Source organism: Lissotriton helveticus, chromosome 2_1 (genome assembly GCF_964261635.1).
Source record: "Lissotriton helveticus chromosome 2_1, aLisHel1.1, whole genome shotgun sequence".
NCBI lineage: Eukaryota > Metazoa > Chordata > Amphibia > Caudata > Salamandridae > Lissotriton > Lissotriton helveticus.
Window position 1 is genome coordinate 368855543 of NC_136059.1, and position 19114 is coordinate 368874656.

Here is a 19114-nt window from a genome sequence, read left to right on the forward strand (position 1 = left end):
CTCAATTTACACATCACAAAGGATTCTTTATGTTTTCAGGCTGCAGGCATGGTGAAATAGATCTGCGCAAAAGGTGCCTTTCATCGGCCATCTTTAAAATATGTGGTTTTCCTGACGCTTTTCACATTTTGTAAGCTGAATTTCCTTCCCTCATCTTAGCATCAAAGGTAACATGTGGTCGGGTTCGATTCTTGACTAGGGTGCTCATGTCTTGTCACACAGATATTGAGAAAATAGGAAGTTGAGTCAGTCGTGCATATAAACATAGATATTAGGAGAGAGGACTTAACTTCCAGGAGGGTTTATTTTTTGTGAAGAAACACATACTTAGTGTACGATGTTTCTCATAGTGCATTCAAACTACAGATCATTTTTAGGTCTTGCCTACTGACAGCTTTTAGCAGTCTGTTTGCAATAGACTTCTTGTGGACAATACAAAAACGTACAATAAGTTCAGAGCCATACCACAGCATGCAATTGGTTGGCTTTCTTGTCACTCATGCCTTTCTTCCTACTTAATGGTTTTCATTCCTCTATACGTGTTTGCCTCTCTCTAGCTTTTCATCATCCTTTTGATTGTTCCTTCCACTGCTCAAATTTAGGGAGCCTTTTTCTTTTAGCAGCCCATGAGAGTGCATGTGTTTTCTAACACTCGTGTGCAGCTTCTTCTCTCTCAAATAGCTGCCTCTTTTCCAGGCGCGCTCTGTATTGCTCCCTTCTCCCCATTCATTTCTTCCACACAGCAGCTTTTTATTGTTTTTTTTTATGGCCTCTTCCCCCTCCTCCCCCTAAAGTTAATTTGTTGCTCCTCCAAACACCTATTGCCTCCCACTTGCTTCCCCCGCCCACTCCTCTCTTGCTCCTCCACTCCTCACGGTCCATAAAATAAAATATATTTTATGTTTTATCATTTTAGGCGGCCCGGCAGCAGCCACTTGCTGCCTGCAGACCCCACTGTCAATAAAGTGCTTTCACATAAGTAAAAATTCATTTTTTTTATTTTGTACTCCCAGAGGTATTAACTATCTTGGACTGATAAATAAAATAAAAATATAAAAAAGGAACAAGTGTCAATACTGAGGGTTGTGCATGAATGTAATGTACGAGGGCACACAGCATTACACAAACACTATTTAACAACAAGGCAATTGGCAGCGTCATATAAGGATTCATTCGCACTCTCATATTTCATCTTTTTAATGTTAAACAGCATCGGCAAAAAGCATTAGCAAAGCCAAGCGGACAAAAGAGGTGAGACCTATAAGCTTTGCCAAATCTTTGTTTTACATTATTTTGCACAAAATTACAATGTCATCAACTGGGTAAGAAATAAGTAGACCGGAGTAACAAAATGCTAGGATAAACTGGGGTTCAGGGTTTAAGGTCAGCAAATCTGCCAGTATCCCATATCCACTCCACAACATTTCCTTTACCTATCATGAGCAGAAATCAGCTTTCTTTTATATGGTTATTTTGTCCTGGATTTAGCCACAGTATACTTGTTCTAAAGTGAACACAAAGTGCATCATATGGTTTATATACAATAAAACTACGGTTATCATACCCTTCCAAATTATCACAAGACAGCAGTACATTTTTGCTAGAATATCATTTGTAACTCGTCCCGTGCTATTCAACAAGGGTTGCCACCTTTCTCGGAGAAAAAAAACCTTCCCATTTGTTCATATTTTGAGATTCTGGACAGATCAGGTGCTGGTATCTGTAGAAGAATTCAAATAAAATATCGTGCTTGTTTATCATAGCAATTCTCTCTGTTTAAATTATCACCTAGAAATAGTTTAGATAGCCCCGAAAAAAGTTCTTTTTATATTTATTGTTTTAACTTTATATGTCGAGGGGGAAAAAAATGTCAGGTCTTGACCCGAAAATCCTGACTAGGTAGGTAAAATATTGGTTAGGTAGCAAAGCTAAGTTCAATTGCATTTTAAAGTTGTCTTCCTGCAACACAATCTGCAAGATTTTTCATAAATATTTTAGGAGGAGAGGCACTGAACTATATTTGTCCACCGGAAACAAACTTAATTCTACTGGCCAAATAAAAAAAAAATAACTTAACAAGACTCCAGAGAACAGGAACAGCCAGTTGAAATGGATATAACTGAAGAGTTCTCCCTGACAGTTAATTACATGATCAAACACAAATGCCACCACGATCACAGAGCACTGAATAACAAACAGTTCATTACATGCTCACACAGCAAATGCCACCGTGATCACAAAGTGCCTCTTTGTAACTGGTCAATTGGAGCTTTTACCAGCAGAGGCACAGGAACTGTTTCCACACGCTGTTTGCCCCTCTGAACCCCAAACATCTTAACACATACACATGCCCTATTCCCTGAAACGACTCAACTTTTCCACTCCAAGTTTAAACGCATCGCCCATGGCGGACACTTGCTTCGCCAACGTGATTACATCAGTGCATAATCCCATATGAGCAGCACAGCTGTGAGCCTGGGCGATGGAAACAGAAAGGAGAGCCGGGGCTACCCGGGTGCGCAGGCACGAGCCCATGCACTGAGGTGTTTCTATAGTCTGAAGCTTCGTGAAAAACCGCAGCAATTTTCGTCTCGCGCCTTCATAAACATGATGTTAAAAATCAAAACAAACCGCGGCCGGCTGCTGATAGGGCACTTGGAAATGCTGCTGGATGAATCAGACCCGGGAGCCACGGCGGACAGAAGTCACCAACGACGCCTACCCAAAACGGACATAATTCAGACACACGTGAAACGTGGGAAGCGCTTACCTGCAAAGGGCCCTCTCTCTCCCTGCCGCTGCTCCCTACTGAGCCGGCGACCGCACGGCCATGTTCTCCCGGCAACAGCTCCAGAGCTTTTGTCCCTGCCAGGAAAAGAGGAGTGGTGCACTCATTCCCACGGCCGGCAAGTGCAGAGGAGTAGTGCCACCTAGCGTCTCCGACGCATACTGCACTGGTACTTTTTCACTTCCAATACCTGTAGGTGGTTGCAGGAGTACATCCTCAGCCTGCGTCTTGGCGGGAAACTCTTTACCTAAAGTGTGTGCTCCTCACGTCCATGGTAATAGCGCACCTGTTTACAAAAATGATCAACACACTTCTAAAAAATGTTTTATACGGGTGCAAAGAATTCCGCAAACAAATGTTGACCGAAATGAGACACACATAGGCTTTTTCATGAGTGATAATTTAAAACATCCGAGGATTTTTTTAGAATACAATCGTTGGGTTTACAGATTTTTTTGCGCGGTAAATTAAGAACAAGCATGTGCAATGCAATAGATCTCGCATAAATTAAGTTTGAGCTATTGGCATTGCTAAATCTTGCAACACCAATTGCAATAAAAGTCTATAAATTGTAGGCCAGAAAAATTTGTATTTATTTTTATAACAATGGTGGTATGTACGAGGCATGCCGGCTCAGTGGGCCTTGATAGCAGAACTAGGAGGGCCACGTATTCCAAGAGTGACGAAATGAAAGTGGAGGCAGACAAGCCAGCCCTTCAGGCACAGTGAGCGTGACTGCTGGGCGTGATGCGATGTCTGGCGGTCAAGTGTTCACCCTCAAGACGGCATGCCACTGCAGTGACCCAAGGCTGCGGGCTGCGTGCCGTCAGAGGCCTGTCAATAACGTCAGCAACTCCTCTGTCCCACACGTGGACAATAGGCTCTGCTCTTCCAATGGAACCTCTGATATACGAGGAAACGCCAGCAGAAGATGGCGGCTTAGCATGAGCCCCTTTGCTACACCCTGAAAGAACCCCAAACTGCTGAGTTGGCGACTGACGCTGGTGAGGCCTGCTGGAAGTGAATGCGACCTGGGGCGGCGGACTTGCGTGAGGAACAAGCCGAGACGCTAGACACGCACGCCTGCGAGGACCACCCTGCTGCAGCGGCTGCAGTGGAGTGATTGCCGTCCGGGAATCAGGCTCCACCTGGGGGGGCAGAGGAATGCTTTGAGAGTCCTACCCGAGCCCGCCAGCTGCAGAAGACCCTTGATTGGTGCCCTGTGCTGGCCGAGGGTGAGTGCGATGTCGGTGCTGGGCAGCGGCTTCAAGCGTGACCGGTGGCTCATCTGGCCCACTCTGGCCCCCTAGAAGCAGCGGAACACTTGACTGTGCGGGATCGGGCTTGCGAGGACCAGCATCGCCGAACGGTGAAATCAGAGCACAAAACCTGGGAAACTGTGACGGATGCCATAGCCCCACCCCCTTTTTCCATGGTGTATATTCGGGGGGTGCCGGAGGGACTTGTGTATCCTGCAGTGACTGCGAGCTGTGCCCCTGGGATGTGCTGCACAGCCTGGTCAGGTGTTGTTCCTGCCCGGAGGTGATGGGGTGGCCAAACAGCAAACAGCGACACTGCAAGAGCGCGTAGTTAAGATCCCTGCTGAGTCTACACATAAACCCCTCTACAACATGAGCAGCAGGACTGGCTGGCATGATCCCTCTTCCAGAGTCCGAAGAACAGGATTGACGGTAGCTGAGACTGACTATTTCTACCGCACTTCATAAGGATCTACCATATCAACTGCAGCGCCTCACAACCGCTTCACCACATGGTCCATAGCGCCTGATAATAAGCAGCTGAACACTCACTTGTGCTGCCACTGAGGAGAGCTGAGGTGCGGAGGACTCGATTCCATCCAGGGACATCAACCCACGGGGTGGGTCTGCGGCGCCCATCTGGCTTGCATTTCGTCAATATCTGCCTCCAAAGTCTACAAAGAGACAGCTGGCTTACACTGACACGTGTGGAGAAACTGTTAGCAACTATTTCAAATCTGCGCTGTAAATCATATTATAAGGAGAAAATAAGCGGGCAAGAACCGGATACTGCTGAGAGCCAAATCATGGGTAAAACAGACAGGAGTCAACCTAAACTCACCTTTGACCAATCTAAAAAACCGGCGAGCACTGCCCGGACAACCAGCAGACTACACCGTAGGCTGCTACGGCCGGGAGCGGAGTCACAAATGGAGATGTGCAGGCCATGTTTTCAATGATTCAAGCTGCTCTCTCCAATATTGATGGCAATATTGATTCTCTAACCTATTGGGTAGACCGCATGTCAGAGCGTCTAGCTAGCACACAGAGCGGTTGGATATGGCGGAGCGCCGCATCTACGAAGCCGAGGACTCCCACACTCAAATGGAGACCAAGCAGAGGAAAATGGACAAGCAACTGACAGCATTAATGGCGAAGGCAGAAGATATTGAGGTGAGGTCCCGCCGTAATAACATACGCCTGGTGGGACTGGCGGAGACAACAAACACAGGACATATGGAACACTATGTAGAACAATTACTCATAACTCTCCTGGGGCGAGAAACCTTCTCTGATGTCTTCATTATCGAAGGGCACACAGATCCTTAGCTCCACCACCACTAGTCGGAGTGAGACCAAGGCCAATAATAACTAAACTCTTAAATTATAGAGACCGGAATGCGGCCCTCCGCAGGGCCCGGGAGCTGGGCAGCCTGGAGCATGAGGGTATGGACATATCTATTTACCCCGATTTTACACTGCTTGTCCAAGAGGCAAGGAAGAAGTTTGTGCCTGTGAAACAGAAACTCTGCAACCTGAACATATCATATGCAATGTTATACCCTGCCAGGTTACGTGTGAGGGAGGATGGGAAATCGAAAATATACAGTGAACCCAAATAGGTGCTAAAGTACCTACAACAGAAAGGATCCCAGAGTGCACGCAGAAGATCACCGTGAGGAGGACCGGAAGAACTGGCAAATACCTCGGATGTGGAATAGTGGGTAATCACCCACAAACCGTTTACACGGACTGAACTGCACATACAACGCTAAAGTGGAGTACCCGCATAGAGATGCGTGCTAGCACTGAGCATTGGGACACTATGCTTATCCAGGGACAGTGACTTACCGTTGCGGGCGCATGATGCTATTCAGGAGGTTGCATATACACTACTCTGCATGGGATCGTCAATCTTTGTGACTTCAGATGGTACATACCAGAACACGCACTCAATAGACGCAGATAGGTGAAATTGAGGGGCTCGAGATATAGATATCGCAGTACTATATGTTTGTGTTAAGTGCTGGTTTAAGTTAAATGTCAAATGGTAATACGGCCACTGATGCAAGTGGTTAATCCTGTTGTAAGGTGGTTAACTTGCAGGCACAGATGTGAATTACATTATAATAACAGGGTGGACACCCATGTAAAATATTCACAGGGCACCCAGGGTGTCAGCTCCGCCCACTTGTGTACACCACACTTAGTTAACTGTTTATTTTTTAAATGGGGAAGGGCTGTTGGGTATGTTTCAATAGTTTGGGATTGTCTGCTCTGAAAAGGGATTGGCGGAGTGGGTGGGGGGTGGGACGGGGTATTATTATGAAAAAACTGGTCAGTGTTCAGATAGAGCAGAGTTCTTCAATCTGTGGGGCGCGCCCCCCTGGGGGGAGCGACACCGTCTCAGAGGGGGTTCACACTCCTCCGTAAATCTCACCTTTGTCCTCCACTGATTGAAGAAACAAACGGCAGAGTGGAGCTGCAGGAGCCCGAAGAAGGGGTGAAAACCATTAAATCCTCATTAACACGAAAAAATGTATTTTAAAGACCTGTGAAATACTCGCGGCTGTGTGCACGGGAAGCTGTCTCATCCAGGCTGCCACACACTGGGTTTGTGGTGGGGGGGCTATCCTCGTTAATTCCTACAGCTGAAATGCTTTAGCTGCAGTGGGAGGAAATGAGCCCCCTTTTCTAAAACTGAAAGCAACTATTTCAGAGCAGAGGAGACTCCTTGCCTCACCACTGCAGCTGAAGCATTTCAGCTCTAGGAATGTAACCCCGTCCAGGGAGGGACAGCTCTTCCCAGAAAGGCGACAATGTTGCTTTTTAAATTACACTGGCAGGAGCACAATGATCACAAGGCTAAAAGGGCTTTATGTTGCCAAAAGACAAATCCCAGTCAGTTTTTTAAACAGCCTGCAAATTGCTTCTCTTGACACTAAATATGGGTTATAAATAAAATGAAATGAAATGAAATGAAAAGGGGTTTTATTAAGCGCGGCTGCTGCCCTAAGGCGTCCAGGTGCTAAAAAGAAGGATAGTGCCTTATTAGGTAACATCTTAAGGAGGAGTTTAATTAGCAAAGAGGAAGGTTTTAAGCTGTTTGCGGAAGGATGACAGGTTGGGATTGGATCTTAAGTGTATAGGAAGTGAGTTCCATAACTTGGCCGCGTTGGAAGTGAAGGATCTTCCTCCTGCTCTTGACCTTTTAATGTGGGGGACTGCCGCCAAAAAAGCTTGAGTGGAGCGGAGCTGCCTGTTAGGGCCGTAAGGGGAGAGAAGGGAGTGGTTGATCTTGGGTCCAGTTCTCCAGAAGGCTTGATGGGACACACACATGGCCTTGAATTTTATTCTCTTCCTGACTGGGAGCCAGTGTAGGGTTCTCAGTCCAGTTTCTATTGAGGTTCTGCGTGGAATCTGAAGCAGCGTGCGTGCGGCACAGTTCTGGACTCGCTGGAGTTTTTGCAACACGTATTCAGGTGCCCCCATATAAAGGGCATTACTGAAATCGAGTCGTGATTGTATTAGACCCTGTATCACAATCTGTTTTGCTTCAAAAGGGAGGACTAGGAGGATTTTTTTGAGCATCCTGATAAGGCCAAAACAGGTTGCAGCTGTTTTGGTAGCTTGGGTGTTGAGAGTTAGAGATTTGTCCAACCAGACCCCTAGAGTTTTGATGTTATCTTTCGGGGTCGGTGGAGCACCCAAGCTGATGGGCCAAAGATGGTCAAAGGACGGCAGCGCTGGAGGACCGAGTAACATAAGCTCAGTTTTGTCCCCGTTGAGTTTGAGGGATGAAGTAGTCATTCATGCCCTTACCTCCTCCATGCAGGCCGCTAGGTTGGTCTGTGTGGGTACGCTGTTCTTCTGTGCAAGGGATATCACTAACTGAGTATCGTCCGCGTATGAAATGATCTTGATATCATATGGGCGGACGATCTCAGCCAGCGGCTCCATGTACACATTGAACAGCGTGGGGCTTAATGAGGAGCCCTGTGGTACCCTGCAGTTCAGAGGCCTGCTGGCGGAGGAGGAATCTCCCTGAAAGACTTGGAAAGTCCTTTCTCTCAGAAAGGATCTTAGCCAAGTCAGAGCATCTCCGGACACTCCCAGATTGGAAAGTCGACCCAGCAGAGTTTTGTGGCAAACCGTGTCAAATGTGGCACTCAGATCGAGCAGGATCACTGCCACTGATCCTCCTTGATCCAGAATCCGCCTGGCTTCTTCCGTTACTGCTAGGAGGGCCGTTACCGTTCCATGTTTGGGACGGAACCCTGTCTGCGATGTATCGAGTAGATGGTTAGACTCGAGGAATCTGGATAAGTTAAGGTTGATATGCTTCTCCAGTATCTTACTCGCCCAAGGCAGCAGGGAGATGGGGCGGTAGTTGGTGAGGTTATTAGGATCCAGGTTGGGCTTTTTGAGGAGTGCTCTCACCATAGCTTTCTTCCAGCCAGATGGAACCGTACTCTTTATTATGGAGTTATTGAGTAACTCCATAAGGGTGGGAAGAATAACTTGGCTGGCCTCAACCATGGTGCGGGGAGGAGCTGGGTCACAGGGGATCCCGATTTTACTTGGAGTGATAGTTTTTCCAGGGTCTCTAGGTCTAGCAGAGGGAATTGGTTCAGAGTTTCTTGGGGAGATTTCCCTACCTCCCGAGGGGACTGGGGGGCAGTGTGTATTCATTTATGATATGACTTTTCTGTCTTTATTCCCTTTTATTATCAGTCATATCATTCAGGCAGCCCTAAAACACAATTTAAAGTGCTCTCTATTTATATTTGCCGGTCAGAGTATGCACAGATAAGTGCTGAAAATAGAGCTTTAGGTGACTGCTTATTTTTGTACCACCTGGGACATCAAAATAATGAGCTGGCAACCCTAATCATAAAACTGGAAATTTGTTGCAAGATCAGCCCAGTATTTATTTCCTCCACCCTCGATCCCTGGTTAATGCCATAATTGCAATAGCAATAGTTTAACATATCTGAAACCCTGCGCTGCCGCCAATAGCATGCTGAGTTACTGCAAGTGTCTGGGAATGCACCCTGCATTCAGACAACTTGCTCCCTAATCTAACCCTTCACTTTCATGCTCACCCTGCACTCACAGCGATCACAATTCCCTCATACTGACCCCCCATGTACTCACACCATTCACCCTGCACTCAGTGATCACTCTGCTCTCACAATGCACATCCGCGGTTTTCCCTGTACCTCAACCTGTAGCCACACAAGAACACTACACACCCTGCACTCATGTGACACTTCACTCACCTGTCCCCCTCACTGCTCAATCTGCAATCTCACTTAAACAAGCCCATCTCTAACCATGCATTCATTAGTCCTACTCTGCACTAACATGCACACCCAAATTCATATGGTCACCTCAGTCACCCTGCAGTCACTGCACTTACCCTACTCTCACACTGTTGCATACTTCACTGTGCACTCACATGAGCACTCCTGCCACCCTCACAGCACAGAGGGTTAATGTGCCTGCTACAAAGAAGGTGTACCATGCAGATCAAAGAACTGAGGGGCATATGTTCAAGGAAGTTGCGGAGTGAGGCGTTAGCAGTCATGGGTTAAAGCCTCTCTCCGCCACTTCAGAAACGGAAGGCTGCAACATATTTACAACAATATGGTGCAGCCTTGCGTTTCCCCTGCGCTGGCGCTACACTTAGTAGTGTAGCGCCAATGCAGACACCATTGCGCCATAGTGCAAGGGTGTCTGGGTGCAGGGAAAATATTGTTTATGTTCAGGAGGGGGACCTTCCTGTACATAAACAATCTTTAAATGCCATTTGTCTCACTTCCATGTGTGCTGCTTAATGCAGCACACACAGAAATCACAAAATGGATTTTTTTTAAAGAGTACAAATACAAGGCATTTTGCTTTTTACATGTGTGCTGCACAAGGCAGCACACATGGATGAATAAAAAATGAGGAGAAATAATGCATTTCTCCTAGTTTCGCCAGCTTAAGACCAGGTTTTCCCTGTTCTTAATTTTAACGCTGCCTCACTTTTACGCTGCCCTTGTAAATAGGGCGCAACATTAAAATCAGTGCCTGTTGCAGTGGAACGCCCACTGCACCACCCACTGCCCACCCTTTCAGGCTAAGCATAGTATGAAAGAGGGCCTTATTTACAAGGCAGCGTTAAACCAAGTTAAGTGGCTTAACTCTGCCGTGCAAATACGGCAATGCCCCTATCACCACCACAACGTCGTAAAAAGTTACGGTGTGGTGTCTATAGGTGCTTGTACATATGCCCCTGAGTATGATGAAACTATGAGTAGCACTATAAAAAAAATTGTATGTTTGCCAGAAAGGTGCTATAGAGAGATGAGGTGCATTGTTGGTGAGTGGTAGTGAGGGAATTCATGGAGAAGGAGGAAACACCCATTGTTTTGAACATTATTTGCCGGATATGGCCAGGGATATGCGGATGGCAGTCGATTATTTAGTGAACCAGATTCCAGAAATTTCTGTCAGGTGGTGGGGGGGCCGAACATTAAAAAAAATTCAGCTGGGGGGCCTCAACCTTCAAAAGTTTGAAGACCTCTGAGATAGAGGATTATATCTCACACAGCAGGGCACCAATCATAAGATACCGGCAAATCCAATCCAAGAGCAGCGCTGCGTATGCCTAGCAGTCTGAGACATACCAGACACCTTGACACTCATGACTTGGAATGTTAGAGGCCTCCACAATCCGCAGAAAAAAGTAAAGGTCCAGATCGCCATTAGATAGATGTTGCTTATCTACAAGAAACACATCTCACAGACCTCACAGAGGGGAGGATAGGCGATAGGTGGGCAATGTATCGAATGGCATCTTCCTACTCTACCTATGCCAGAGGGGTAATGCTCCTAGTTAGACGTGGTACCCCCTTCACACTCATTAGTTCTATCAAAGATGATCAGGGAATGTATGTAATAGTCCAGGCTAGCTTTGGAGGCACCGCTTTAACAGTTGTCACAACATATGGTCCGAACAATGATGATCCGCTTTTTTATGCACATATCTGGGCTAAACTGCGTGATCTACCATCCACAGCCATCATGTTGGGGGTGATTTTAATGCATGTCTAGATCCAGCTTTAGATAGATCCACAAGCAACAATCGATATGGGAAGCAATCGGCTAAGGCGCTTAGAGAAGGTAGGGAAGAATGTGCAATGATTGATTCATGGCGTTTGAGACACCCAGGCCACAAAGAAGGCACTTGCATGTTTTCGGCGCATAATACGTGGTCAAGAATAGACTACTGGCTGGCCAACACAGGTGGAACGCATGCCTAGAACACTGTCAGACCATGCACCTGTCCGCCTCATGCTTGCCATCCCCACACATACTGCGCATCAGTTCCCCCGGCGTTTGCAACAGAGCACCCTCCTAGACCAGGTATTTTGTGTCAAGCTACATCGGGCAATTGAGGAGTACTTTGACGTCAATGCTGGATCTGTAAGTAGCACAAACACATTATGGGAAGACTTCAAGATAACTATCAGGGGCCATTGTATTGGTAAACACACGGGCATATTGAAAGACATTCAACAGCAACTATCAATGACAGAAAGGGATATCAAAGAAGCTCGAGGCTGAATATGCAGCCACACAAAACCCCACACTATTAGCGGACATCAGGCAAAAGATAGACACATATCATGAATTTGCAGCTGATGATATCAAATATATCTCGCATAGAAATACTGCAAGAAATTATGACGAATTATGACAGCCTATATACCACAGATTACGCATGGCCAATTTACATATGACACCCCGTCCATTTAAGACTGCTTCACTGAAGACTACACCCAACCCTACTCGCAATCGACTGCGTCCCCACCTGAAATTTGCTACTATTTAGATGACATTGTGTTAACGTGTCTGGCTGATGACCATAGCGAATACTTCTGTCATCACATTACAAAAGATGAGATTATGGAGGCAATTAATTACCTCCCCAATAATAAAGCTCCCGGTATAGACGGACTCCACGGGGGATTCTACAAAGAATTTAGAAACCTATTAATCCCACACCTAGCTGCGATGTATATGCGATGTATATGCATTTGCAGATGGTGTGCTCCCAGCCTCATTGAGAGAGGCGTTACTGATAGCTCTCCCTAAACCAGATAAAGACCTAGATCAATGTGAGTCCTATCGCCCACTGTCTTTAATAAATTAGAGACGCAAACCTTTTAGCCAAAATTATTGCACTGCGAATACAACCTCTGTTACGCAACCTGGTATTGCCAGATCAGGCTGGTTTTATACCAACCAGATCCACCACGGAAAATGTACGCACCAGTTTTGCATTGTTTCACCACTTGCCAGTAGCCGCAGCCTTACTGGACGCAGCAAAGGCTTTTGATTCAGTGGAATGGGCATTCATGTTCACGGTACTACGCAGGATGGGCTTTCCACAACCTTTTTTGGGCCTGATTGAGCTTTTGTACACTAAGCCCAGTGCGCGTATTTATTAGAATTAATGGGAATACATCTGACCCGATCGGCATAAGCCACGGAACAAGACAGGGATGCCCGCTTTTGCCATTTCTCTTCACATTAGCATTAGAACCACTATCCTGCAAAATCCGCCAAAAACACCCAGACTCTGCTCTATAATTCCAGCTTCGACCAATCGGCATTTCACTATATGCAGATGATATGGTTCTCCATATACGTTATCTGGAGACTAATCAAAACCCGCTCATTAGGGAATACATTCGGCTTGAACATTACTCGGGACTCAACATTAACTGGGACAAATCAGTAGTCATACCACTCACACTAGTTACAACACAACCCACTCTGGAATTCCCACTACAATGGCAGACTGAACCAGTAAAATACCTTGGCATATGGATACACTGTAACCCAGAAACGGTGATTAGGGAGAACTATGGTAGAGCAATAACGAAATTAGAGGAACAGATAGACCTGTGGATTTAGTTACCTTCATCCCTAGCTTATAGGGTTACCATACAAAAGATGGTTATATTGCCAAGATTCCTATATTTATTTATGAATATCCCAATTTGGCATACACAAAGGCTGTTCTCTAAACTGCGGTCAGATATGCAGCGACTAACGTGGGCCTGGAAATAGGCGAGAGTAGGATGGAAAGTTTTAACCAAACCATACCATCAAGGGGGCTTTGGAGCACCGGACCTTCAATTATATTTTTACTGTGCACAAGCACAGCATGCCCATTAATGGATACAGCCACATGTGCACATACCATACATAGCAGAGGAGCATGAAAGCGTACTACCTTCCCCGCTGATTGCTTACATATCAGACAAAAGAAATACACCTGAGGGACATAATATATCCTGTAACCTGCACATTGCGAGCATGGTACACGCTAACACGTCGTACACAGAAACTTCCAATATATGCTCCGGCGCTGCCTATAGCCCACCATGCACGTATAACAGTTACACAAGAGAAAAATATGTTAACTTTACTGGGAGAAATGGGCTTCACTGTTATGAGCAATGTCTTCCCGCACAACAGATTTATCTCGCAGGGTGATCCGTCTCACAGCGTGCACCACACACCACTGAAGAATTTTGCCTATTTGCGGATGCGTATGGCAGTCAGGGAACTATACTCGTCGTTCCCGGATGAACCACCACAGCTTAATGCACTACAAATCCTATTATTAAAGGCACCCATACGTCAAGGCCTGGTAACGCGCCTGTATAATGCATCACAGGGAGAACAGAATCAGACCCAGAATAAATCAATCCAGAGGTGGGAGGAGGCAATAGGTGACCCTATAGACATGGGAGTTTGGGATTATAGTTGCACACAACTGCATCTCCTGACATCAAATTGCAACCTCCGCATTATTCATTTTAAATTTCTGCCTCAAATATATTACACTCCGGCAAAACTATATAAATACGGACTTAGACTAGATGATAAATGCTACAGATGTGGCGCTTCTAATACAGACTTTCTGCATATGTCATGATCATGCTCTCAGCTTCAATCCTATTGGCAGGAAGTTACAAGTGCCCTTACGGTTATGTTGTCTGAACAGAACCCAAATGCCCCGCTAGTCTGTCTGTTCGGAACTCATAAGCTTCGGCTGTCTAGGAGACAAAAGCTTTTGGCTGTAGCATTATTGCTGGCCAAGCGCCGTGTTGCATTGCGATGGGATAGCAAGCGCGCACCGCAATTCAAAGACTGGGTTTCGGATATGACATACTGCAAAGAGATATTGGAGATATACGCAGAAGAAATACCGCAGGCCTCCACAGCTAGGGACTTCTGGAAACCCTTTGTACAAAACCGTAGGTCCACGCAGGAAGATGGTTGAAGTGCCCCTCAGTATACCACTAGTGCCTAATCAGTGAGGTCCTCCAGAACAGCTTTGAAAGACTTATGGCATGATAGAAGCGACAACAAGGAATGGATGTGGATGATACACCGTATGTCAAATGTGATAAGCAATGATATTGTTGATGGATAAATACGACACAATATTGCACTGTATGGACTCTGCATGTACAGGACTGTAAGATCTTTGAAATACGTGGATGTATGTATAACATGAGGCTATGCTGTGTACTTTTGTTTTGGTATTTTCTCTGCTGGCCAGAAAAAATAAATTATTACAAAATTTCATATTGAATCCTATGGCCAATGTTCACCTATGACAGATGGTTTGGTTGTGCTCAGGGTTTATTGCTCACAGATCTTTAATACTTCAAATCATTTTAAAGATGATTTTTATTTCTGGACCCACACCCAAAATAAGTGTAGAGCCCACCCTTCAGGTAAGCAAGTGTATCCTTTTAGGGGTCTCCTGTGATGTCCAAGAATGGGCACCCCGTGTACGATCCCCAATACTCTGGGCTGATGGGAATTCAAAACCAAATCCAGCATCCTCTAGGGCTACCTATTGGGGACTGTGTTTTGCTTGGATTCAGGTTCTAGTTAGGTGCCTGATAAGGTGGTAGGTGTATAACGAGCTGTAGTAAAACCATATTTAAATATACGCCCCCAAAACGTTTCAGGCTTCGCCTCAGGGTTTCATTGCTGATATGATTACAAGAATTAAATAAATGGGATTTTATTGACTGTGAATGATAACAGGATAAAAAAATTGAAATAGGAACTTTATTGGCCTTGGATGTATTTTTTAAATTAGGGTAAATTTAATGTTTTAAAATACTGTCTGTAAATACCGCAAGACGTCTGTATTGCACGCTGTAAGGGACGAGGTGGAACACATGAAAGTACAAGGGATCATGTACAAAAGAAATACTATCAGAGCTTACTACCATGGCTGTGCAGTCCACCACTGATTAACATGATCTGCAGTGTTAATATTTTCCCTCTCTTTGCCTTTTTCTCTACTTTGTATGACCTTGCTGAAGACATCAGTGACCCTAGAGTGAACACGGAGTAAATCCATGTTTCTTTGCTTACTTTACAAATAGTTTAGTAGTCTAGCATAGTTTACCAGGCCACTTCAGCACATTATAGTAACACGCCATGTGCTCTGTTGCACCAGCGATCTCTGTCTTGGTAGGGCTGGGGACCCGCATTGGCTCTGGCACGAGAGTCTGAGAATGGTCTATCTTTTGTGTGTCTAGGCTCCATTCATGTGCCAGCAGATGAAGCGTTGCTTCGTTTTCCAGGCTGCCTGACTCTATGATGGAAGACTTTTGGGACAGACATTTGTCATGGAGACTCATGTTCAAAAGACTGCCCTCTCGTGACGCAGGTTAAAGCTATAAACAATGGCTCTTCCATTGCAGAAAACCCTCTTCCTATTTCTGTTATGCTAATAATGAAAGCAGGACTTGGCAGAAGACTCCATTATAGTAGAGGAACAAAGTAATAACGACATTCTTTCTGAGGAAATAAAAGAGCCTGTCTTAGCAGAACACGTGGGGTTCTTGTTTATTAACGTGGGTGCTGCCAAAAAGGTAACAGGAAGCAAATCCCTCAACCAATTTTTTATGCTGTTGGGACTCCGGTTTTGTATTGGTTTAACAATAAGTTATTGTACGAAGTATCGCAGCCATCCTTTACAAACTCCGTGAAAGTGATATGTAGTTACGTAAATTCTTATGTTACAATATTGTTTCAACGCTCACCTTGCTGTTATATCTCCAAGGGCCTTGAGAACCATCAGAGAGCCAGTCTTCACTCAATCATACTGAAGAGCAAGAGCATCAGCCGTTTATGGCCATTTTTTAATGTTTTGATGGACTAATATTAAGGACTGGAAGATATCACTCACAGTGTGCCCAACATAATATATAGTTTTAGTCGATCCTTTAATAAAAAAATAGGGTGAGGTAATAGGACATCATAATTTCCCAAATTGAAAGGTAAAAAAAACACGTAATTGTAGAAATAAAATATAGCCCCTTTTCGACCACAAGTTTAAAAATAACCTCAACGCTCTTTAGTGTTTTCCCGAAAATCATTAATATGCAAACTAATAATATATGGAATATAGGATTGATAATGAACTGGGCACATACACAGCGTCATAAACAGTAATTAAGGCACATATATCACAAAAATAGGCAAAGCCTGAATGATAATCAAGGGTTTTAAAATGGAGTCATTCTTTTATCATATTACTCCTACCAAAAAGGGGTAAGTCTCACCTATGTAATTTTTGAAGGTCGGCAGTGATTTACAGGTCGTTAGTAATTCTCTCTGAGCAAACACAAAAATCTCCTGCATTGGTCAGGAACTAGTGTCCTTTAATAACATCTTGTTGGCATAACTGGACTTTCACATGGCCCGAATTATTCGGGGTTCCCCCGGCCTATGACCAATTAAACTCTTTAAAGTGTTATCTCAACTACTTGGTTCTGGACTGTCTAGCATTAGTTTGGCAGCAAAAATCCACTGACTAGGCACTATAAAGCGCCTAAGAGTGCTTATGATTACTTTCAGCAGGGCTATGTCCTAGTAGTTAGGTCTAGACTGCCCTTTTTGCATCAGAGCCATGACTGATTTGCATATAGTTGTCTAGCTGTAGCACAATATGCAGAAAAATGGTATGCAATGGTAGAAAAAGTGATATGCAATGTAATACAGAGATACAGTCAAGTATTTTATCATTGACTTTTTGTTGTTCTACTCGGCACATTGTTAATGCACCTTTACATATGGGCATGGATAGGTCCAGTCAGGATTACGTTAGCAGTTGTTTTTCTCTTATTAAGAATACTGCATTGAAACCAGACACACTGACTAATTGCATCATCATTCTACAAGATTTGGCTTCTCACCCACGGGTTCCTTGAATGAGTTCAGTGCACCAGAGCTTGAAGGGGAGGTCCAGGTTATTGTAGCCTAGCACAACCCCACTGGGCATACCTGCCGGTGTGGTGTCGGTGATTTCTGGGTTACTAACAGTCCAGTAACGGGGTCAAAAATGCAGTGGTATTTCAAAGCCAATTTTGTTCTTTAAAATAGCGCACAGAAGTATTGTACTAGGAAAAGACACTATATATGTTAAAACTGTTTCTTTCAACAGTCTCATCTGGTTGCTACTACATGAGTAATACTAATAGGAAAATGGCTCTGTTAATACTATATCAAAAAGAGATATAGTGTGCACAGAGTCCGGTAAGTACCCAAAGGTATAGCAGAGGATAAAGAAGATAATACCTTATTCTCAATTTAGAGGTAGCTGGGCTGAGCAGTTAGGCTTATCAGAGGGTAGAGTGAATGCATTTGTTGTACACACTCAACCAAGGCAGGAACACACACTCAATGACTAACTCCAGACCAATGTTTTCAAAAATCTTACATATCAAAACAAAAGGAGAGAGAGGGAATTTTTACTCCACTCTTATTCCCCAAGGGTAATCAATATAAACAATATAAGAGTGAAGCCGAGGTGGAGAAGGCTAAAGGGCGGAATCACTTGTGTTTTTAAAAGGGTCCTCACTCACCAACCTAGTTGGTGACATGCTTCATCATTGGACCCCCACCAGAGAGGCATAGTGCCCCTCCGGTGTGCTACGACGCCTGATTACAGCGGAGCGGGATTTTTTGAGTTTTGAGTGCAAGTGATAGTGCAGTGAGTGGTGTAAAATAGCCTATGCTACTCCTTATTTTTTTTGATAGGGTAGTATGACTAGAGTAAAATGGTGCAGGGTGGACATTGTTACTGATTAAATTGATCAGTTACATCCGTTTTTTTGGTACATTAGGTCGACATGTTTCAGCCTCTGTAAGCAAGTAGCGAGGCTTTCCTCAGGACCGTGGACCATGGCGGTATGCGCACGCTAAGGCGCATCCTAACCTATGGCCCAAACAAGAACCGAACTACTCACGGTTCCCAATAATCACGCCTTCAGGGCTTCTGAATGTGCGACCAATCTGTAAGGTAAACATAACAGTGACATCACATCAACACATAACAAATACGTACATCAATGCTTATTGCTGCATGCTTAAACAGTCAAGTGATTCAATGTGCCCGACAATTAGCGATAATCAATATGACCACCTAACCCTATTTCGCATTTTGGATTTAGGCGAGTTAGATAGCCTAAAAACAAACCCTAGTGTGGGTCTTCAGGCATCAATAAGTACTAACAATAATGCAATGCCGATGTCTTTACATTGTGAGTTAGTTCATGTAACAAGTATACCAACAAACCGTGGTCTTCGTGACTTAATAGTCCTTTATACAAAACTCCTCAGAAGAATTGCCCAAATGGAGCAGGTGCCTGTAAACTACAATTAAAAGACAACCAAGGATGTAAAGCTTAAGTGGGAGGAGGGGTGGAATTACCGCTTAGGTCCTGGCAGGGGACGTTGACTACACAACAATAGCTAGAAGGTGGGAGACAAAAAACGTCAGTCAATGTGGCTTCGTCTCTCAGAGAGACAAATCTCTCGTTACGATCAAAGCGTCTCACATCACTTACTGTTTTTCTGTCAAACATCCGCTTCGCCTATGGAATGCCCGTCATCAAGACCTGTAACTCAGGGACGTGTTGGCAGTTTAAACTTAAATACCGCTGTGCCGACTCTTCCACCGAGGCAG

At 44.8% G+C, this 19114-nt stretch overlaps 1 protein-coding gene across 1 annotated transcript in view; it reads right to left on the minus strand.

Annotated features, from left to right (window-relative positions):
• Positions 1-2850, minus strand: part of LIFR (LIF receptor subunit alpha) — a 682553-nt gene extending 679703 nt beyond the window's left edge. Inside the window, exon 1 of the mRNA XM_078674980.1 lies at positions 2771-2850. The gene's annotated coding sequence lies outside the window, so the exon portion shown is untranslated. The remainder of the gene's footprint in view (positions 1-2770) is intronic.
• Positions 2851-19114: the final 16264 nt, after the last annotated feature.